At 38.5% G+C, this 23765-nt stretch overlaps 1 long non-coding RNA gene across 8 annotated transcripts in view; it reads right to left on the reverse strand.

Moving 5' to 3' along the window:
• Positions 1-23765, reverse strand: part of LOC134484642 (uncharacterized) — a 203943-nt gene that overhangs the window by 145605 nt on the left and 34573 nt on the right. Inside the window, exons 1-2 of one of the 8 annotated variants that reach the window (XR_010062208.1) lie at positions 13525-14300; positions 8767-8821 (exon numbers count right to left, since the gene is read on the reverse strand). This is a non-coding gene — a long non-coding RNA (uncharacterized LOC134484642). Of the gene's footprint in view, positions 1-8766; positions 9972-13524; positions 14301-23765 lie in introns of those variants that run through there. The other 7 variants (XR_010062206.1, XR_010062205.1, XR_010062203.1 and 4 more) reach the window with 7 other exon arrangements.

Below are 23765 nucleotides of genomic sequence, written 5' to 3' on the forward strand. Positions count from 1 at the left end.
TTTTTCCAATTTTGTAACATGGATATTTTGAACAGTGAGAAGGTAAATACAGTCATGGAGTTATACCTGGAACAGACATATTCCTCAAGGTACATATTCCTTCGGTGTTACTATTGAATCACAAATAATTTCAGTTTTCAGTTTTATATTAATTTCTTTAGTAGCTATATTGAATTTTAGAACCAACAAACATATACCAGGGTTCTTTGTTCCAGCAACACTATACAAACACTGTCATTTGTATTTGTACTTCATCAACAATTTGTGGGTTTAGTACTTTTCATATAATTTTTGATAATTACTGTGCCATTATTTTAAGCATTTAATCAACCATATTGCATATTTAATTGCATTACTTTATTTCTGATGAATAAGGTATTTTGTGTCTTATAGATATGATCCATACATCAGATAAAGAGCCAGTAAAGTTTCTCCATCGTTATTTAGTTGGTATCTCTTAATGACACTCCATTGTGAACATGTGCCATATTTCCTGTATCCATTCTTCTGTTGATAAGCATCTAGGTTCTTTCCAGCTTCTCCTATTATAAATAAGGCTGCTATGAACATAGTGGAGCACGTGTCTTTGATACATGTTGGGGCATCTTTGGATATATGCCAAAGAGAGGTGTAGTTGGGTCTTCAGATAAATCAATGTCCAATTTTCTGAGGAACCTCCAGACAGATTTCCAGAATTGTTGTTCCAGTCTCCAATCCCACCAAAAATGGGGGGTGTTCCTCTTTTTCCACATCCTCGCCAGGATTTGCTATCAGCTGAGTTTTTGATCTAAGCCATTCTGACTGGTGCGAGGTGAAATATCAGGGTTGTTTTGATTTGCATTTACCTTATGACTAAAGATGTTGAACATTTCTTTAGGTATTTCCCTGCCAATCGATATTCTTCAGATGTGAATTCTTTGTTTTGCTCTGAACCCCATTTTTCAATAGAGTTCTTTGTCTCCCTGCCGGCTAACTTCATGTGTTCTTTGAATATTTTGGATATACACTCTCTATCTGTTATAGGATTGGTAAAGATCTTTTTCCAATCTGTTGGTTGCCATTTTGTCCTAACAACAATGTCCTATGCCATACAGAAGCTTTGCAATTTTATGTGATCACATTTGTCAATTCTTGATCTTAGAGCATGAGCCATTTTTGTTTTATTCAGGAAATTTTCTCCAGTGCCCATGTGTTTGAGATACTTACCCAATTTTCTTCCCTTAGTTTGAGTGTATCTGGTTTGATGTGGAGGTCCTTGATCTAGTTGGACTAAAGGTTTCTACAGGGCAGTAAGTATGGATCAATTTGCCTTCTTCTACATGCTGACCTCCAGTTGAACCAACACCATTTGCAGAAAATGCTATCTTTTTTTCCATTGGATGGATTTGGCTCCATTCTCAAAAGTTAAGTGACCATGGGTTCATTTCTGGGTCTTCAATTCTATTCCACTGGTTTATATGCCTGATTCTGTCTTAAAGCCATATTGTTTTTATCACTATTGCTCTGTAATACTCCTTGAGTTCAGGGATAGTGATTCCCAGGGAAGTCCTTTTATTGTTGAGGACAGTTTTAGCTATCCTGTCTTTTTTTTCCAGAAGAATTTATGAATTGTTCTGTCTAACTCCATGAAGAATTAGACTGAAATTTTGATGGGGATTGGAATGAATCTGTAGGTTGCTTTTGGTATAATTGCCATTTTTACTATATTAATCCTGCCAGTCCATGAGCATTGGAGATCTTTCCATTTTCTGAAATCTTTTTCACTTTCTTCGGAGACATGATGTTCTGCTCATATGCTTATATCTTTTACTTGCTTGGATAAAGTCACCCTGAGATATTTTATATTATTTGAGGCTATTTTGAAGGGTGTCATATCCCTAGTTTCTTTCTCCGCTTGTTTAGCTTTTGTGCAGAGTTATTTTTATCCCCAGTCCCTTTGCTGAAATTGTTTATCAGGCTTAGTAATTCTCTTGTGGAACTTTTGAGGTCACTAAGTATACTATCATATCATCTACAAAGAGTGCTATTTTGACTTCTTCCTTTCCAAACTTTATCCCTTTGACCTACTTTAGTGTCTGCTTGCTCTGACTAAGACGTCTAGAACTGTATTGAATAAGTTGTGAGAGAGTGGGCAGCCTTGTCTAGTCCCTGATTTCAGTGTGATTGCTTTAAATTTCTCTCCACTTAGTTTAATGTTAGCTATGTATTTGCTGTATATATTTAGGTATGGGCCTTAAATATCTGTCCTTTCCAGGACTTTTATCATCAAGGGATGTTGAATTTTGTCAAAATCTTTCTCAGCATCTAATGAAAGGTTTTCATCTTTGAGTTTCTTTATGCAATGGATTAGATTGTTGGTTTTCTGTATTAAAACATCCCTGCAAGTCTAGAATGAATCCTACTTAATCATAGTGTATTATTGTTTAATGTGATGTAGGATTAGGTTTGCAAGAATTTCTTTGAGTATTTTTGTGTCGATATTGGTAAGAGAAATTAGTCTGAAGTTCTCTTTCTTTGTTGGGTCTTTCTGTGTTTTAGTTATTACAGCAATTGTGGCTTCATGAAAGCAATTCGGTAGTACTACATCTTTTCAATTTTATGGAATAGTTTGGACAGTATTGTTATGAAAATTTCAGTGAATTTTGGATGGATTTCTGCATTAAACGTATCTGATCCTGGACTCTTTGGTTGGGAGAGTTTTGATGATTGCTTTTATTCCTTTGGGAGTTATGAGTTGTTCAAATGGTTTATCTTTTCCTGATTTAGCTTTGGTACCTAGTATTTGTCTAGGAAATTGTTCTTTTTCTCCAGATTTTCAAGTTTTGTTGAACATAGGCTTTTGTAGTAGATTGATTTTTTTTTTAAATTTCCTCTGATACTGCTGTTAAGTCTCCCTTTTTAATATTTGATTTTGTTAATTTGGACACTCTTTGTATCCTCTGTTTAGTCTGGCTGTGGGTTAATATATACTGTTGATTTTCTCAGAGAGCCAGGTATTGGTTCTGTTGATTCTTTGTATAGTCCCTTTTTTTTCTACTTGGTTGATATCAGCTCTGTGTTTGATTATTTCCTGACTTCTACTCATCCTGGGTGTATTTGCTTCTTTTTAATCTAGAGGTTTTAGGTGTGCTGTCAAGCTGCTGATGTATCCTCTCTCCTGTTTCTTTCTGCAGGCACTCAGAGATATGAGTTTTCCTCTTAGAACAGCTTTCATTGTGTCCCAAGAGTTTGGGTGTATTGTACCTTCATTTTCATTGAATTATAAGAAGTCTTTAATTCCGTCCTTTAATTTTTCCTTGACCACGTTATCATTGAGTAGTGCATTATTCAACTTCCATGCATATGTGGGTGTTCTTTCCCGATTGTTTTTGAAGAACAGCCTTAGCTCATGGAAGTCTGGTAGAGTGCATGGAATTATTGCTATATTTCTGTATCCTTTGAGGCCTGCTTTTTGACTGATTATATGATCAGTGTTGGAGAAAGTGCCATGAGGTGGTAAGAAGAATGTATTTCCTTTTGTTTTGGATAGAATGTTCTCTAAATATCTGTTAAGTCCATTTGGTTTATACCTTCTGTTAGTCTCTCTATGTATCTGTTTAATTTCTCTTTCCGTGATCTGTCCAGTGGTGAGAATGGGGTGTTGAAATCTCATACTCTTATTATTTGCAGTACCATATGTTCTTTGACTTTAGTAAGGTTTCTTCTTTGTATATAGGTGACCTTGTATTTGGAGCGTAGATATTTATGATTTCGAGTTCATCTTGGTGGATTTTTCCTTTGATAAATATGAAGTGTCCTTCCTTATGCTTTTGGATGACTTTCGGTTGAAAGTTGATTTTATATGATATTAGAATGGCTACTCCAGCTTGTTTCTTCAGACCATTTCCTTGGAAAGTTTTTTTCCAGTCTTTTCCTCCGATGTAGTGTCTGTCTTTGTCTCTGAAGTGTGTTTCCTGTAGTGCAACACGCTGTGTCCTCAATACATATCCAGTGTGTCAATCTGTGTATTTTTAGTGGGTAATTGAGTCCATTGATGATGAGAGATATTAAAGAATAGTGATGGTCACTTTCTGTTATTTTCATAATTGGAGATTAAAAAATGATTGTGTGCTTCTCTTATCTTTGTTTTGTTGTGAAAAGATTAATTTCTTGCTTTATCTATGATTTTACTTGCCTCCTTGTTTTTGGGTTTGCCAGTTAGGGTCCTTTGTAGGACTGGATATGTAGAAAGATATTCTGTAATTTGGTTTTGTCATGGAATATTTTGGTTTCTCCATCTATGTTAATTAGGAGTTTTGCTGGATACAGTATCCTGGGATGGCGTTTTTGTTCTCTTAGTGTCTGTATGACACCTATCCAGGATCTTCTGGCTTTCATAGTATCTGTTGAGAATTCTGTTTTAATTCTGATAGGTCTGTCTTTATATGTTACTTGACCTCTTCCGTTACTGCTCTTAATATTTTTATTTGTTTTTCGATTTTGGTGTTTTGACTATTATGTGATGGGATGATTTCCTTTTCTGGTCCAATCTATTTGGAGTTTTGTCGGCTTTGTGTATGTTTATGGGCATCTCTTTCTTTAGATTAGGGAAGTTTCTTTCTATAATTTTGTTGAATATATTACTGTCCCTTGATGTTGACAGTCTTCACTCTCTTCTATACCTGTTAAGCTTAGGTTTGATCTACACATTGTGCCCCGCATATCCTTGATGTGTTGGGCTAGCTGCTTTTCCATTTAAATTATCTTTGACAGTTGTGTCAATGATTTCTATGGAATCTTGTGCTCCTTAGATTATGTCTTCAATCTCTTTTATCCTGTTGGTGATTCTCGCATCTGTGACTCCTGGTCTCTTTCCTAGGTTTTCCATTTTCAGGGTTGTCTTCCTTGTGCTTTCTTTATTGTTTTTATTTCTATTTTTAACTCCAGGGTGGTTTTGTATATTTCCTTCTCCTGTTTTCAGTTTTTCCAGTAGTTCTTTAAGGTACTTTTGAGTTCACTCTTTCAGGGATTCTACTTGTTTACTTCTGTATTTTCTATTGTCCTTTATATTCTTAAAGGAGTTATTTATGACCTTCTTAACACACGCCCCCATCATGATAAAATGTGAATTTAAATCTAGATCTTGCTTTTGTTTAGATATACACTGTTTGTTTTGATGGGAGAATTGGGTTCTGTTGTGCCTAAGTAGTCTTGTTTTCTGTTGCTTGTGTTCCTGACTAGCCATCAGGTTGTCTCTGGAGCTAGCTTCTCTTGGTCTTTCTGGCGGTGGTTGACCGCCCTGTAGGCTTGTGTGTCAGGATTGCTATAGACCTGTTTTCCTGTTTTGTTTTACCCAGTTATAGGAACAAAGTATTCTGTTCTCAGGCATGTAGTTGCTCCTGTCCACTCCCTTTCATCTTTCCCTGTGGGCGGGAACAAGAAGAAAATTCCCATACTTCTCATAGGTCCCACTGTAGGTTGGGGACACTGATGGCACAAAATGTTTTCCTCTTGAGTCAGGAATCTTGGAAGAGTGTAGTCCTCTCTGGTTTCCCAGGAGTGTCTGCTTCTCTGAAGGTCTAGTTCCCCCACACTCAGGATTTTGGTACAAGGAGCTGTTTGACCAGTTCAGTTCAGATCCAGGCACAGTCTGGAACATGGTGCTCCTTTATATTTACTCCTCCTATATTCCTGTGTCCAGAGGCACTAGGCAGTTTTGTCTTGGGCTAGAGGTGTGGGCAATGGTGGGCAGAAGTGGCAGTCTCTGTTCATTGTACGCTTGGTATTGCCCATACTCCTGGGTGATCAGCTCTCTTTACCACAGCATCTAGAATCAGGGAGTTCTGGGCCAGGACCACAGAAGTTCAGGAGCCTGCAAGAAACTGGAACTGCCTGGTCCCAGGGCAGTTCTTCCTTTGTGTGTCCTGAGACCACAACTCAGCTCACTTCGAGCAGAAAAGTTTGATTCACCTCTTGTCTCATGCCTGAAGTTGCTCGTTGGGCTGACTTGCAGTTTTCCATGAAGGCTGCAACCAAAATTGTTCTGCCCCTACTGCCCCTAGGTCCCTATTAACAGAAGGCCCAGATGGAGCTAGGTGTTTTTTTCTTGAGTCAGGACTGTGAGCAGAGTTCTCAGGGGTTTCTGTCCCTCTGACAGTCTAAGACTTCCTCAACCCACACGAGATTAGGGTGTAGAATAATGTTAGGACCAGTTCAGATACAAGTGCAGTTTGGACTGCAGGGCTCCTGAAGCTTGACTACTCCTATATTCATGTGTCCAGTGGCACTCTGCAGTTTCCTCTTGGGCTAGGAATGTGTGCACCGGTGGTCAGAAGTGGCAATCTCTCCTTCCCTGTGGTCTCAGTATTGCCCACTCTTCTGGGTGATCAGCTCTCTGTCCCACAGAGTTTCCAAAGGAGTTTCAAATGTTCATTCCCTATCCTATAGGTCTCCAGTCTTTCCAATTCTCCTCCAAAGTGTATTGGAAAAGACCCTTCTGTTCAAGGGGAGTACAACAGTTCCCATCAGACAAAGAGGGCTGCAAAAGTTCTTCTCTTAAAGGTAATCTCTGTGATTTCTCATATTCCACAAATGGATTAAATCCTGCCCTGTCTCCACATGAGACTTTACTATCTTGGCCAGCTGCCAAAGCAGGGAACAGAGCCAAGTCCACTCACAAAGACAGACAAAGATGCCTCCCATCTCCACCAAAGTGCTTTATGCAATCTACTTCGGGTAAAATGAGCTTGAAACCTGATTCTGCTGACAAAGGGAATTTCAGAACTTCCCTATTAAAACAAGAGGACCTTCAATGTCCTATACTATTAAAAATGGGCTTAAATAATCACTTATGGTCCAAGGGGGACAAAATCCCCAAGTGAACCTCATAACACACATACCAGCCCAAGCAGAGACAAAATTTTCTGCATTTACACCATTAGTTCAAGGACCACTGCCAGTTTCAGAAGGGGCTCTTGAGAATTCCAAACCCATGTAAGATGTGTTAGAAAATTCTGAGTCCACCCAAGGAACTCTTACGCCTTCCGAACATAAAAAATATGTTCTAGCACCCTCACCATTTCCCCTTGTACTGCAAATGTCCCTATACAACAGAGAATTATTCAAATATCTTCTACCACTGAAAAGGACCCACGTAACTTGTCATTAGACTCAAAAGAGCCAGGTTTATCACAACACACAGTCAATGAGCCATGCAGGCTCCATATTTATACAATGTGCAGAGAAGATAAAACATCTCCTACATCCTCAGGGGACTCTAGGTCATTTTGTCCTGAACGGAGAGGATCCAAAATTTTCCACATATAAATCAGAGATGCTAGAATTTCCCAAAACTGAGCAGTATTCTCTGAGTAGTACTCTATCTCATAAAGATTCTGTGAGACAAGAAACATCTACAAAAGAAGTTCTACCCACAGCCACATCTTTAGGATTGACTTGTGGATTGGACACATGTGCAAAAGATGTTCTAGGACATATTCCATCTGTAGAGAAGGTTATGGATCGAACCATATGTGAACCAGGAGTGGTGGAACATGATACGCAAACACCAGTTCTGTAGCATCCCCGATATCTGAGGAAAGGGATTCCTTGGATTCCATTAGTGCAAAAGAATACATATGACCTCCGCAAACTTCACAGGAGTCTATAGAACTTCCTTATCTCCTCAAGATTAGCCATCTTCCCCAACTACAGAAGATGCTACACACTCTTCCAAATATGCAGAAAGGGTTGCCTGTCCTTCTTTATACCCACAAGCAGACCCAGAACATCTGTAAAATACTTCAATGGCTCTGCACTTTTCCTTACCTTCTGAAGGGGCCTTGGAACCTGTTTTGCCTATCAAGCAGGCTAGGGAAACTGACTCTTCTATACGAAAGTCTGTTTCCTCTTCTCTAGCAAAAGAAATTTTTCTTGGAACTTCCTCAATTAGTCAACAATATGTAGAAACATCCTTATCTGCTCATGAGTCTCTCAGCCCTCTCACATATGCCCATGATGCTGTAGGAGAGGTCTCACCTTCAGAGGTAGCTCTAATACCTACACCCCATTTTGATGTCAGTCAGGATTTCTAAACATGTACAAGGTACATTAAGACCTTCCTCATCTGAGAAGGATGTCTTAGGATCTACTGCATCTGAACAGCATGCTTTACAACTATCCCCATCTACCCAAATAGATTTCTTTCACATGTCCACTCTGGGCAGAAATACTCGACATTCTCCCTCTACCAAAATGGACGACAGGCATCCAGTTTCTAGAAACAGTGGTTTAAGGTTTGTTCCTTCTGATGGAGTCTTGAAAAATTTCTCCTCTAAGGAAGACAGTTTCAACCTTCCCCCTTCTGCCAAAAGAAATCTTGTGCTATCTTCTTCTGCAAAAGAGACACCAAAAGCTACAACTACTCCTCAGGTGAGTCCCACACATTCTCCATCTGTCCAAAGGGCCATGGAATTTTCAAAAAATGATGAAGGAAATGTGGAAAGTTACCAATCCTTTCAAGGGAATGCTGGACATCTCATGTCGTCCAAAGATGCTCACAGTGATTTGTTATTGTGCAAATTAGACTTCAAAAATACAAAATCCTTTTCTATTTCCAAAGGTCTGAAGGAATATCCACATCAAAAAAAAATCATTTGGACCTTATGCCATTAGCCCATGCATCTAAAAATCAATCTGGCTCTAGCACTCTTCCTGGAAAACATTGACCACCAGCCATACAATCCTCAGGACAATTGAAATCTAAAAAGGGGTATCTAGAAACTTTACCATCTGCCCAAAAGTCTTTAGGATGTTCAGCAACTTCTCCAAGAGCTCGGTGCACCTAGAGAACAACATAACTAGAGTCATCTTCCCAGGGTATTTTCCCAAGAACCACATATTTCTTCTTTTATTTTATATCAAGACAGAAGGCCAGATTCCTTCTCCCCATCTCTGATCTCTTCATCCTATCTGTTCTCCATTCCAAATGGCTCTTTACTCCGAATTAGAGGCCAAATAGTAAACCATAGATATATAGGAGGAATATCTGGGAGGTAGTTTCTGTCAAGATAAACCTTGTGATGTCACAGAGGAAGCAGGTGTTCTCCAGGAAGCAAGAGATTTTTCATGGAGGGCCTAATGATGATGTCACTGAGAAGTGCCATGGCCTATCTGCTGAACAGCTTTCCTTACATTGACCAGATTTGGAGGTGCCCTCTCCAGGAGTGTTTCCTGTGACACAGTAGAAATCTTTACATGCTACATCTCTCTAAAGCTGGAGACTTCTCTCTTCTTCATTAGTGATCACATGCTCTGAATGAAGAAAGTTATTCAGGGGTTTGTCATGGGTAGAAAAGATCTAGGAACAAGGAAGGAAGGAGATTCTACTCAAGATTTAATTTACTCCAATTTCCAACCTTCTGACATAAATTTCAATTCCCTAGGTTTAATCTGTTTCCTCGTTGCCACTATTTTCCCTACAGACCTTTAATTGAGTGAATATTGTGCTACATTTTCTGACTGGAAATTCATGGACCAGGGGCATCATTTATGTTCCTGCATGTGTATTCAAAAATTTCATTTTTCCAATTCCATTTTTGCAATGAATTTGTCAACAAATGGGGCCCACTTGTAGAGTGAATATAAGAGTGGAAATATAGTGTACCTACTTCAAATGATCAACTCCCAAATCCTTATTTTATCTATAAATTACCAGACATCAGTTAAGCAAAGGACAGCATGGACTATAGAATTTGGTTCTGTAGTTCTATTATATATCCTTTCTCTAATATCAACCTTCCTGTTTGTCCAGGGAAAGACTTGAGAATTTTGGATGTTTTACCATGATTCTTTCTTCAGGCCAATCATTATTTTCTGGGTGATGGGCAGCAAGAGGAATGGCTTGAGGTCCAGTGAAACCTCAACTTCAGTAGGTTATGAGAACAGGAGGGAGTCTATTTGGCATTGTCATTTGTGGATCATATATTCTTGACCTAGTTAGGCACAATCCATGTAACTATTCCATCAAAAATCGTAGTTGTAGGAGCCACCAAAAGTATATATAAGTATAAAAGTATATATAAAGTATATATATGATAGATAGATAGATATAGATATAGATATAGATATAGGTATAGATATATATAGAAATAGGTATAGATATAGATATAGATATAGATGATATAGATATAGTTATAGATATAGATGATATATATACATATGTATAGATATAGATGATATAGATTTAGATATAGAGATAGAGATAGATAGAGATAGAGATAGAGATAAAGATAGAGATAGATAGATATAGATAGATATAGATATATAGATATACCAGGCACCAAAACTAGATACGATGATTGAAGCTAAGAAGATCATACTGCCAGGAACTGGATATAGATCATTCATGAGAGAACCAGCTAGAGCATGTCAAATACAGAAGTGAATGTTAGTGGCAAACCAAAGAACTGAAAATGGACCTCTTTTTTTAAGATGATAAGAAAGGATTACAACTGAATGGACTTTCAACCCCATAAGAACAACAATTCAACTAAGTAGAGATTTCTGGTACTAAACCAATATTCAAAGACTGGGCATAGACAGACCTATGGCTCCAACTGCATAGGTAACAGAGTATGGTCTTGTCTCCTTCCCAATGGAAGGAGAAGCCCTTGCTCCTCCCTAGGTTTGCCTCCCAATTCAAGGGAATGTCAAGGTACAGTAAGGGGGGTTATAGAAGAAGGTTAGTGGGACTGTTTAGGGATCTCATGGACAGGAACCTGGGATAAAAAATAACATTTGAAATGTAAATATAAAAATATCCAATTAGGAAAAGTAATAAAAATTGCTTAAAAAATAAAAAATATGACAGAAAAAAAGAAAAGTTAACTGCCAGCTAATCATACCTATTGACTCAGAAATCTAAATGGTAACTGTCAGGGAATGGTAAGCAGAGTAATACTAGTGGATAGACTGAGATGATGAAATCTCAAATAGAAGCACTTCTCTCTCCCAGTTATCAGTGTCAGACCCAAACTTCAGTATAGGAATCCAAAGCAAGGAGGACTGTACTCTGAGCTGAGGACACAATACTTGTCTTTCCCTTCTTCCTTAGGACATTTCTCTTCTGGGAAAAACTAAAAGCCATGAGCTCTCACAGAACAACTGGGCCCTTTCCAACACCTGGATTTTGGAATAAAGAAATGAATGATATAACTCTCTGACATCAAGGAAACATAACAAGCAGGGATGTCCAGATGCTTCTGGGAAGCCCTCAGTTCCTGATTCCCTTATGTTAAGATTAAGGTAAAGGCTATCTCTTCAGCAAACCAAGTCAACCCCTAAACAGGGCTCACTGAGCTTTCCACTGGACCAAGTATTTTTTTTTTATTTTTTTATACAAATACACTCCCAATTGGCTCTTTATTCTGAATTGAAGGCCAATTATGAAACCCTGGAGGTACTGAAGGAATATCCAAGAGTCTGTTGCTGTCAGCACAACACTTGTGACATCACAGAAGAAGTTAGGGCTCTCCAGGATACAAGAGTTTTTACACGGAGGGCCTAATGATGATGTAACTGAGAATTGCCATAGCCTACCTGTTAAACGATTTTTTTACATTGACCAGATCTGGAGGTGCAATTTCCAAGAGTGTCTCCTGTGACACAGTAGAAACCTTTACATATTCATCTCTCTAAAACTAGAGACTTCTCTCTGCTTCATTAGTGGGTACACATGCTCTGAATAGAGATAGTTTCTTAGGGGCTTGGCATGGGTAGAAAATATCTAGGAACAAGGAGTGAAGGAGATTCTTCTGGAGATTAATTATTTCCCCAGGTCCAATCTTGTGACATATAGTTCAATTCCCTAGGTTTCGTCAGTTTTCCATATGCCAGTATTTTCCCCACAGAACTTTAATCGAGTGAATATTGTTTTACATTTACTGATCGTACATTAATTGACAGGAGACATTATATATATTCCTGCATGTGTACTCAAAAATTTCATTTTTACAATTCCATTTTTTTTTGCAATGAATTCGACAACAAACTTGGCCCAGCTATAGAGTGACTAAACAGTGGAAATGTTGTGTACATACGTCAAATGATCAACTCCCAAATCCTTATTTGATCCTAATATTACCAGACATCAATAAAGCAAAGGACCACATGGACTATACAATTCAGTTCTCTAGTCACATTTGATATCTGTACTACAAAATCTACCTTCCTGTATTCTGATTGCCAGACTTGAAGGTTTTAGATATTTTACCATGATTCTTTCTTAAGGCCAATATAAGAAACAGGAAGATGGCAGGGTGAAGAAAGCTAGAGGAACAGTGAAACCTCAACTTCAAGTACAGGAGAGAGTCTACATAACATTGTCATTTGTAAATGGTACATTCTTGACCTAGTTGTGCAGAATCCATGTTAACATTCCACCTAACCAAATAGTTGTAGGAGGCACCAAAAGTGTGTGTGTGTGTGTGTGTGTGTGTGTGTGTGTGTGTGTGTGTGTATCAGTCACCAGTAATAGATAAGATTTATGAAGCTAGGAAGTGCATTCTGCCAGAAAACGGATATAGATATGTTTTGAGAGACACAACTACAGCATGTCAAATAAAGAAGTGAATGCTAGTGGCAAACCAGTGAACTGAAAATGGACCTCATTTTGGTAGAATTTGAGAAAGGCTAACATGAGCTGAAGGAACCTTCAACCCCATAAGAACAACAATGCTAATGAAACAAAGTTTTCTGGTACGAGACTAATATTGAAAGACTGTACGTGAACAGACCTATGTCTCCAAATGCAGAGAATGGCCTTGTTCAGCACCAGTGGAAGAAGAAGCCCTTGGTCTTCCCTTGGTTTGATTCACAGTTAAAGAGAATTTGAAGGGACAGTAAGGGGGGGGGTTATAGAAGAAGTGGAGAAGGACCGGTTAGGGATCTTATGGGAGGAAACTCTTAAAGGGAATAATATTATAATTGTAAATAGAGAAATAAACATTTAAAAAGACAAATAAATTTGTAAAAATTAAAAAAATAAGATATAAAAGAAAAGAAAACTGACAGCTAAACACAGCTCTTGACACAGAAATCTAATGGGTCACTGTCAGGGAATGGTAGTGAGAGAAATAATATTGGAAAGACTGAGATGGTGAAGTCTCAACTAGAAACACTTCTCTTTCCCGATATCAGTGTCAGACACAAACTAAACAATAGATAAAATAGTATGGAGGAGTTTACTTTGAGCTAGGGACAAAATACTTGTTTTTCCCTTCTTCCTTAGGTCCTTTTTCTTCTTGTCAAAAAGAATAATAGCCATGAGCTCTCAGAAAGAAAACTGTGCCCTTCCCAACACTTGACTTTTGAAATAAAGTAATTAATGATAGAAACTCTCTGACTTCAAGGAACCATAATATTCAGGAAACTCCAGATGCTTCTGAGAGTTTCCCAGCTCCTGATTCCCATATGTGGAAGGCTCAGGTCAAGGCTGTCTCTCAAGAGAACCCACTCAACCCCTACTAAGGTCTCACATAGCTTTACCATGGACCACATATTTCTTCTTTTTTATACCAAGACAGAAGGCCAGGTTCCTTCTCCCCATCTCTGATCTCTTCATCTTCTTTTTTTCTCTCCCAAATGGCTGTTTATTCTGAATTACAGATCAATTAGTAAACTCTAGAGGTACTGATGGAATATCTAAGAGGCAGATGATGTCACAACACTTGTGACATCACAGAAGAAACTAGGGCTCTCCAGGATACAAGAGATATTTAATGGAGGGCCTAATGATGATGTCACTGAGACTTGCTATGGCCTACATGCTGAACAGATTTCCTTACATTGACCAGGTTCAAGAGTGCCTTTTCCAGAAGAGTCTCTTGTGAAACAGTCAAAACCATTACATACTACATCTCTCTAAATCTAGAGAATTCTCTTGGCTTCATTAGTGGTTACATGCTCTGAATGAAGATATTTAGTCAGGGACTTGACATGGGTAGAAATCACTTAGGAACATAAAGTATATGAGAATCTTCTACATAACATTTTTATTCCCAGGTTCATTCGAGTGACATACAGTTAAATTTTCTAGGTTTTCTCTGTTTCCCAATGGGCAGTATTTTCCCTATAGACCATTAATTTATTGAATATTGTATTACAAAAAGTGTGATCATGTTTTAGTTTTCTTCTCTTGCATAGTGTTGAAAAAGTGATACCCAATACAGTATTAGAACAAATATTACATAGTCACCTAAAGAAAACAAATTATTCCCAAGGCCAACATAACTTCATAAGTAAGCAATTTGAATTTACAGAGAAATGGTTAAGTATTGTATTATTTATCTTCAAAAATACTCTTATAAGAATCTTTAAAAAAAAACAGAAATATAAACATCTGTATAAAAATGTCATCTGCTTCAAATGATCAGAATGCACATCTGTAATTGGGAATCGTTATTAAATCCTATCAGGAAGCAGAGGGTAAAACTGGTTCAGAAATCAGTCATCAACATTCCAGCCTTTGTGACAGTCACACCATTAGTCTGTGCTCCCATTGTTCTTGATCCCTGACCTTAAAAGGTCCCAGCCTTTCTGAACTACCAATTGTTTCATACATTGTTTTTTATAACAGAGTCAGTAGGGAAAAGATCTTAGCCAGCTTCACAATCAATTTTATTTTTCCAAATGCTTTTTAAGGGTTGTGGTCCTTTTTACAGGTTGTGACAATTCTACATTTCCTTGGTCAACGATAGAAGCACTGATCTACCCCAGGGGCAATTGCTAAACGACCTGGACCACGGTTATTGCAAATGCCAATGGCACTGCCCTCTGAGTGGTGGGAAGCTCCATGAGGATTTTCATGCACTTCTTAGATTAAGAGAGAATGATTGCAATAACTGAATGACACTCTGTGGGAAGTTCTCGTGGGGTTCATGACTCACCAAGGTCCAAGGAGACTGTGCTGAAGAGTGGGCCATACCCCAGGAGTTCTAAAGCTGTGTGCCATTCCTCCTTCACAGGCCTTGGCCATACTCCATGTCAGAATCAATATTGAACTATGCTTTTACCCTGGATAGAATTTCAAATACTATAAAGAATAGGGAGAGTGGGCAGCCTTACATTGTCCTTGATTTAATGGAATTGCTTTACGTTTCTTTCCCTTTAGATTGATGTTGGGTACCGGCCTGCTGTCCATTGCCTCTATTATGTTTCTGCATAGGAATCGTATCCCTGATTGGTCTCATGCTTTTAACATGAATGGGTGTTGGAATATTTTTGCAAGCTTTTTCAGCATATAATGAGATTATCATGTGATTTTTCTCTTTCAGTTTCATTTTATAGTGAATTATATTGATGGATTTTCAGAAATTGAACCATCCCTGCCTCCCACTAGAAATTAATAATTACACAGCATAAAGTACAGAAAGTATCTCACATTTACATGCATACTCCAACAGCTCCCCAGAAAACAAAAACAAAAAATACAAACAAAAAAAACATGCACCCCACTGAAGAGAAGTAATACTCACATACCTTCTCAAACATCCCAATCGAAAACACAAAACCAAAAAACATGCAAGCAAAAAAACCTGCTTCCGCAACATCTCATTAATAACTTTAAGCATTAATGTCCTCTACTCAACAGTAAAAGGACACAGGATAACACAATGGATTTAAAAAGAGGAAAGATCCTTCTGTTGCACCCAAGAAACACAATCCAGGTACCGAGCTAGACACAACCTCAGACCAAGGGGTTGGAAAAGTTTTTCCAAGCAAATGGACACAAGAAACAAGATTGTGTAACCATTCTAACATCCAGCAAATCAGACTTTCTACCAAAAGTAATGAAAAGAGACTGGGAAGGACACTTATTATGCATCAGAGGAAATATCCACCAAAATGGCATCTCGATTCTGGATGTCTATAAGACAAAGACAAAAGCAGTAATATTGGTGAGAGAAATATTGCTGAAGTTTAAATATCACATTGAAGCTCACACATTAATAGTGGGGTCCATCAATGTCCCACTCTCACTAAGGGCAGACCATTGAAACAGAAACAAAAAAAAAAAAATAAATGATGTCCCTAACACGGGGTTCAATTAAATTGACCACACTGATATCTACAGAATAGTTCACATGAACACAAAAGTACACACTCTCTTTTCAGTACCTCATGTAACCTTATCCTAAACTGACCTTGTTCTCCCACTCTAAACAAGCCACAACGGATACAAAAAGACTATGCTAAGCATTGGATCTTCTCAGATCACCAGGGATTAAAACTGGACTTCAACAATAAGAAAAAGTATATAAACTCATTGAAATTCAATAGCTCCAAACTGAAGAACCACAAGTTCAGAGAAGACAAGAAAAAGAAAAAGCGTTCTTAGAATTTAATGAAAATGAAGGCACAGCTTCCCCAAACTTAAGGGACATAACGAAAGCAGTGTTAAGGGGAACATGCATATGCAGCACAGGGAGCTTTCATAAAGAAATCAGAGTGACCTCACACTAGCAACTTCCCAGCATACCCTAAATCTCTAAAATAAAAAGAAGCAAATACATATTAAAGGAGGGGACAGAAAGAAATGATCAGACTCGGGGTGAGAGTGATCCATCAGAAACAAAGTGAATACAAAAATTAACAAAAAGTAGAGCTAGTTCCTTGGGAAAATCAAGCAGACACACAAAGCCCTAAACAAATAATGTAATAGGAGGTAAGACAGCATCCAAATAACAAAATCAGAAATGAATAGGGAGCCGCATAGATGGACACTGATGAAAGTCACAGAATCATTAGGTGTCAAAAACCTGCTGTCTGCAAAATTAGAATCTCTGAATTAAATGGATGATTGTATCGAAGGATAACACTGACCACAGGTAAACTGAGGTCAGATAAACTATGTGAATAGCTCTACAACACTTAAAGAGTAATTTAACCTTTAAACAGTAATTAAAAGTTTGCCCACTGTAAAATTGCCAGGACCAGATTGATTGAGCGCAGACTTCTACCAGATTTTCAAAGATATCTCAACCTACGCCTAAACACAGAAACAGAAGGAAAGTAGCCAAACTGATTCCATGACAGCATTGTCGCCCTGACACCAAAATCACAAATAACTCAACAAAGAAAGAATTTCAGACGAATTTCCCTGACGAACATTGGTGGAAAAAAGACTAGGTAAAATGCTTGAAAACAAAATCCAAGGACATTTCAATCCGCCATCCAGCGCCATTTAGTAGGCTTGCACCTGAGGATGCAGGAGTAGATCAATCGATGAAAACTTATCAAAGTGATCCACCATATTAACAAACTGAACTGAAAAAAAAATTCTGCCCTCAGCACTTTACATTAACGTGGGAGCTCTCCTTTGATTTTACTTTTTGGTAGTTGCATATCATGAAATATATATATATATATATATATATATATTTATATATATATATATATATATAGTAACATATTAAATTGTTATATCCTAATATTATAATATATAACTAATATTAATATATTATATTAATATTAACATTTTGTATTATACATTAAATTATATTAATATGGTAAATATAATTAATATTGATATATTATGATACGATATTAAATTAATAAATAGTGATATAATAAATTAAATGAAATAGTACATTAATATATCAAAATTAATATATTAATTATTAATATATTTAATATGAATTTTTAATATGCACTATTACACAATGGTGTGAAGGAGCAGAATTGAAGAAACAAAGAAAAAAATGCAAGACTATCTCTTTAGATGCTGAAAAAGCCTTTGACAGAATAAATCGTCCTTCGCTATTTATGGTCTCAGGGAGACCAGGGATGACAGGCACATACATAATGCAATAAAATACTAAAATAAATAAAAAAATATTACATAAAATGAAATAAAGCAGTCCAACAGTTAATACCAAATATGGGGGGGAAAAAGGCAATTCGACTAAATTGGAGAATGAGAACAGAATGCTCATTTCGCAGCATCCTTTCAGTAAAGTCCTTAAATTCCCAGCTAGAGCAATAAGACAACCAAAGGAAGTAGAGGGGATGATATTGGAAAATCAGAACTCAGTGTATCACCATTCACACATCATATAATAGTGAACATATGTGATCCCAAAGATTTACCAGAAATGACCTACATATGAAAAACACCTTCAGCCGAGTGGACGGATGAAATATTAAATGAAAATAATCTGTCATGCAAATGACAGAGAGGCTGAGAAGAAATTAGGGAAGCAATGCCATTCATAATGGGCATATATATATATATATATATATATATATATATATATATATATATATATATATATATGAAATATAAAATAACTCTAACCTAGCACATCAGAAACATGTCTGGTGTGAACTCCAAGTCTCTGAAGAGAGAAACTGAGGAAGGTAGCAGAAGACAAAAAGACCTCCCATGCTCACGGACAGGTAGGATTAAGAGATTCAAAGAGGCCATCTTACTTTTGGGTGAAGATACAAAGTTGCTATCTCACTGTCAGGTGTGACATGGTTGCCAAGGTGCATGCAGGACAAGAGGCAATCTTGCAGTCATGTGTGGAGTCAAAGACGACATCTTGCTATTTGGGTGTGACATGGTTGCCCAATGAGCACATGTTACCTCATTGGCTGTGGAGGCAGGGTCAACCTGAAACATCTCTAGCTTTCTAACATGCAGGTGGTGTCACAATTTCTAAATCACATAAGTCACCGAAAATAACCAGGGTAAAAATCTCTGACAGAGGGATGGCAGCCATTACTGGAGAAGGAAATGGATTTGGTGTCTGTAAGAACAAACTGCTCATGCCACGCCATTCAATCAGCCCAAGCATCATTGGATGAGGAGATCTAGATTTAGAGACTGAATGTTTAATGTTTTCTTGGGAAATTTTAACCTGCTCGCTACGGTTTACTATTATCAGGAAATATTTGAAATGGTATACTATGCAGCTGTGAAAAATAAGGACATTGTGAAGCTGCAGTCAACTAGATGGAACGAGTTGAGAAACCTGAAATTCCTCTGAGTGACATCATTGAAGACCTCGAGAAAAGGGAAAAATGGGCCTGGGCCACTGAAGACACAGATATCCATAGAAATTACAACAAACATGACCAAAGAAGAAACAAGTTTGTCTACTGGACTTTGGAGCAATGGTTAGAGACCCTACAATGGGAGATCTCTATTAACAGAAAATTTAATCCAGAAATACTATTGAGGAAAGCTTGTTGGAATTTCTGAACCCAATGAACCCATAAAGAAAACACACAATCTGGTTATTATAATTACTATCTATAAATGTGTATTGGGCAGATCTAACGCTATCATAATGTATTCCCCAACCAGAAAACACGTTGCTACATGTGCTTTCTCAAGGCCATATGGATTCTTTCCATCATTACTTCTTCCTCGTTTTCTTCAGTCCTCTGCCTTCCCCTCTTACCCTCTTCTGCCTCTCTACCTAACCCCACAGTCAAACCTCCAGTACCAACTTTCCCCTCTGGCTCTCAGTAATAGGCTCTGGCATTTATTGAACGGTTAAAATGGGAAGAAGGTTCATATGCAATCACCTGAGTCCATGACAGAGGGCCAGTCGGGGGGAAACCTCCTTTAAGGAAGCAGATAAATATCAGGATACAAATTACTTTTGCTGGGGGAAGAGCAAATACTTATAATGCTTTCCATATCTATCCAGTGGATTCTGATAAAATGGGGAATATTCTTCCTAAAGAACTGGCTATACTACATCTTGTCTTATATCTGAAAAGACCTCTGCCATACCGCAAGGACATGTACTCCATTATGTTCATAGTGGATTTCTTCATAATGAACAGAAATTAGAAATAAGCCAGATGCCCCTCAACCAAACAATGGCTACAGATAATGTGGTTCCTTTACACAATGGAATACTACACACATATGAAAAATAAGGACATTGAGAAGCTGCAGTCAAGTAGATGGAATGAGAAAGTATTATCCTGAATGAGGTTACTGAGACCCAAAGTAACATGTACATATTCATTTAAAGGGGGTGTTAGCCATAAACTACAGAATTCACACACTAAGATCTACAGAACTAAAGAGGATAAACAAGAAGAAAGGGCCAAGAAAAATTCTTTAATTTCACTCAGAAGGAGGAATAAACTAATGAGAGGAGGCAGATGGAAGGAAAAGATTCTGTCCCTAAGGGGATGGGAAGGGAAATGGGGTTTGAGAATCATTTCTTGGGAGAGACGGGCAAGAGGGACAGAGGGCCAAGAGAACAAACTGAAATCAAAGACTGGGCAGGGTGGGTGCTATCTCTGTGATTTCCCTGCAATCTGGGATGGGTGAGACTACCCCTGCGTCCATGAGAGTGACTTTAGCTGAGACTCTTAACAGTGGGGATACAGATACTGAAATGGTCACTTTCTTTAGCCAGAGAGGACCCAAGGTGGAAGGATAAGGACCCAAAGCCACCCCCAAAATTTTGACTCAGAAATTGCCTCCACCATAAGAAACACATGGACAGAAATAGAAAAGGAAATGAGGGAATGGCCAAAGGATAAGTGCCCGGATGTGAGCCTTATCCTAATGGCAAACGACAAACACTGACATTATTAATGGTCCTTTCTTGTGTTTGCAGACGGGAGGGTAGCGTTATGTCCTCAGCCAGGCTCCACCAAGCAGCCGACAGACACAGAAGCAGAGGCGCACGGCCAAATATCGGACGGAGCTCAGTGATTCTCACTGAAGAGCTGAAGGAAGGACTGACAGAGGTAGAGGAGCACAACAGTCTTCACGTGTGTTCACTAAACCTGTCGCCTGTCTGTGGATCCTGTTCTCCTACTCGGGCTGCGTTTTCAGTACCTGATGGGAGATAATGAATCTAGTTCTACAGAGACTTGATGTGCCAGGGGAGAGGTTGCACCAAGAGGGGTCCTCCACTCTGTCAGAGAAGAAGGGGAGTGAATAGAAGGAGGGACTGTAAATGGGTGGAGCCTGGAGGAGTGTGGTGAAAGGGCAGCATTCAGAATGTTACCTGTTGAATATATGCAACTATTCAAGCAAGGGGCGCAGGCATGACATCACTGGGATGAGTGCGTGAAATCATGGGTGTTGGGCATGACATCGTGTGGGTGGGACATGACATCATGAGAGTGGGACATGACCTCATGGAGGTGGGGGCATGATATCATCGTGATGAGGGCATGATATCATGAAGCTTCATGGAAAATAGTTGAAATTAGGAAAAAAAAAAACACCCCGAGAGTGAACTGAGACCTAGGGAGACAAACGTGGCGCACGTTTACCTATGGATAGTATCAGCTGTGAGATAAATCTTATTCTATCTACAATCCACAAATGGAGAGAGGTCACAGGAAAGGTGAAGGCCGGTGAGGGGAAAGCATTGACTTCTCTGAAAGGAAAACTGGAACAGATTCTGTGGATGAGTGAGGGCGACTGAGGACAGGAGCAGAGGGTCAGATGGGAAGAAGGAGAGATGGCGCGGTGCAGAGAGAACCGGCCAGAGTTAGGGGACATACGGGTTAGTGCAGAAACTTGATGGATGAACTGGTTTATTCACGGCATCTAGAGGGCAACCCCCCGAGGATGTAATCTGATAGAGAACGCAGAGTCCGAACCTTCAATCCTTTGAAATCAAGCGAGTAGGACCTCAGGGTTGGGGATGGTCACATTCAGTCGAGTCGATTTCTGAGGAAGTCAAATGGAGATCCCTGAACAACAGACGGATGCTGGGACAGAGATTATAAAAGCTCAAGCAAATGATGCCTTCCTGGTACCTTAAGCCTATTATCGATGTAAATGCACCCGAAAACCCCTTCCCCCTCTCCAAGATTTGTGTAGCCCTTGTTCAACCTGAGTAAAATATATGCACACAGCACGTCCCTGAATACCTTCTAAGAGAGTTGTGACACTGAATACCTTGGAGCAACCCCCAACTCACTTGCAGGCTGACCAATATTCTGTTGACCGACTAGTTCCTGGGGCCACTTCATCCTTTTGCACCTAAACACTCTAGGAAGCATACATCAGAGATGTGTGTGTGTGTGTGTGTGTGTCTGTGTGTCTGTGTGTTTCTGTCTGTGTGTATTTTTATGTGTGTGAGTGTTTGTGTGTGATTGTGTGTCTGTGTGTCTCTCTGTGAGTCTGTGTGTGTGTGTGTCTGTGTGTGTATTTTTATGTGTGGGAGAGTTTGTATGTGTGTGTTTCTTTGTGTGTCTCTCTGTGTTTATGTTGTCTGTATATGTGGGTATGTGTGTCTGTCTCTGTGTCTGTGTCTCTGTGTGTGTGTGTCTGTCTGTGTGTCTATCGGTCTGTGTCTCTCTGTGTGTCTTTGTGTATGCGTGTGTGTGTCTGTTTGTGTTTGTGTGCATGTGTGTGTGTGCCTGTGTGTGTGTGTGTGCATGCGTGTGTGTGTGTGTGTGTGTGTGTGTGTGTGTTAGTCATGCACAAGCTAACCATCCTTACACACAGACTGTCTGGTTTGCTTTTCTTTTTGGAAGGTTGGCAAATCTTTCTCTTGTCCTAAGAAAAGACCACCCTTGTTCTCAACTCTCTGTGAAGACAAGACAGGTTGAGTGATTTTCATGTATGAGGAGTCTGTCCTAGTGAGAATTACTTTAATGGATTCAATAACCCTTGAAAAACACGTCTCTACATTTACTTTCCATAGTCTGTGATCCCTTGAGGGGAATATTCCATTATTATTATTATTATTATTATTATTATTATTATTATTATTATTATTATTGTCATCATCATTATATATTATTATTATTATTATTATTATTATTATTATTATTATCCCAGAATTATTCCATTATATTATTGTCTGCGCTGTTACTAGTTTGCTAATATTCACTGATGCCAGGAAGATTATGGTTCATGTGCATCCCAATGGACGGCCATGTTTTAGTTCTTGAAACTGAAAGTTTTATTTACATGTTCCCTAGAGCAAATACATGCAAGTACAGAAAGTTCCTTAGTCTTCTTCATGAGACTGACACCCTCACATAGTCCTCTGATCTATTTGAGAAAGAGAATTTGGACGAGCAATGGAAAGGTTGGTGACCAAAGACCCAAGGTAGGGAGAAATAATACAATTTTTCACAATGTTTCAGGCTTTGGGGATTGGTAGACATTAAATAACCATCTCTTCATTCATAGCAGGAATAGTCAAAATTATTAAATAATAGTAGGCTGAAAAATTTAACAACATATGTATGATGACTAATTTAAATTCCATATTTCGTCTCTGGAACATTACGTATTCTTTTTCAGGTTCTTCTTGTAATTCTTTGAAAACGTGGAAACCAGTATGTGTTTATCTGTACACATTCATAAAGCATGGCCGTCGCTCTAGTGATGGACAGATGACATGACTATCAAGAGACAGACTGACTTTCTTGCCAAAGGAGTAAATCTTCATGTTCACGGAGCCAGTTTCATTCCTAGGTGCAAATGATTAAAATACCCTGAGAATGCTTCCTCCAGCAGCTACCGTTTCCTATATGTATTAATATCTTAGGATGTGGGTTTGTTCTTTGCATTTTGTTTCAAGATCTACAAGAAAGTTTCGATTGTGTATACTATTTGGAGATGTTGTCTTTTATCTTTTCTATCGTTGTATACTGGGTTGTAGACACTCAGCATTTTCTGATCCATCTCTCACATGAGGAGCTGCAAATGAGATGAGTCTTCATCAGGAATAAAGGAAAGAAGACAGGTAAGGTTATAGATGACTCCCTGATGTATTTAT

This window comes from Rattus norvegicus, assembly GCF_036323735.1.
Source record: "Rattus norvegicus strain BN/NHsdMcwi chromosome Y unlocalized genomic scaffold, GRCr8 chrY_unlocalized_21, whole genome shotgun sequence".
In the NCBI taxonomy this organism is placed as follows: Eukaryota; Metazoa; Chordata; class Mammalia; order Rodentia; family Muridae; genus Rattus; species Rattus norvegicus.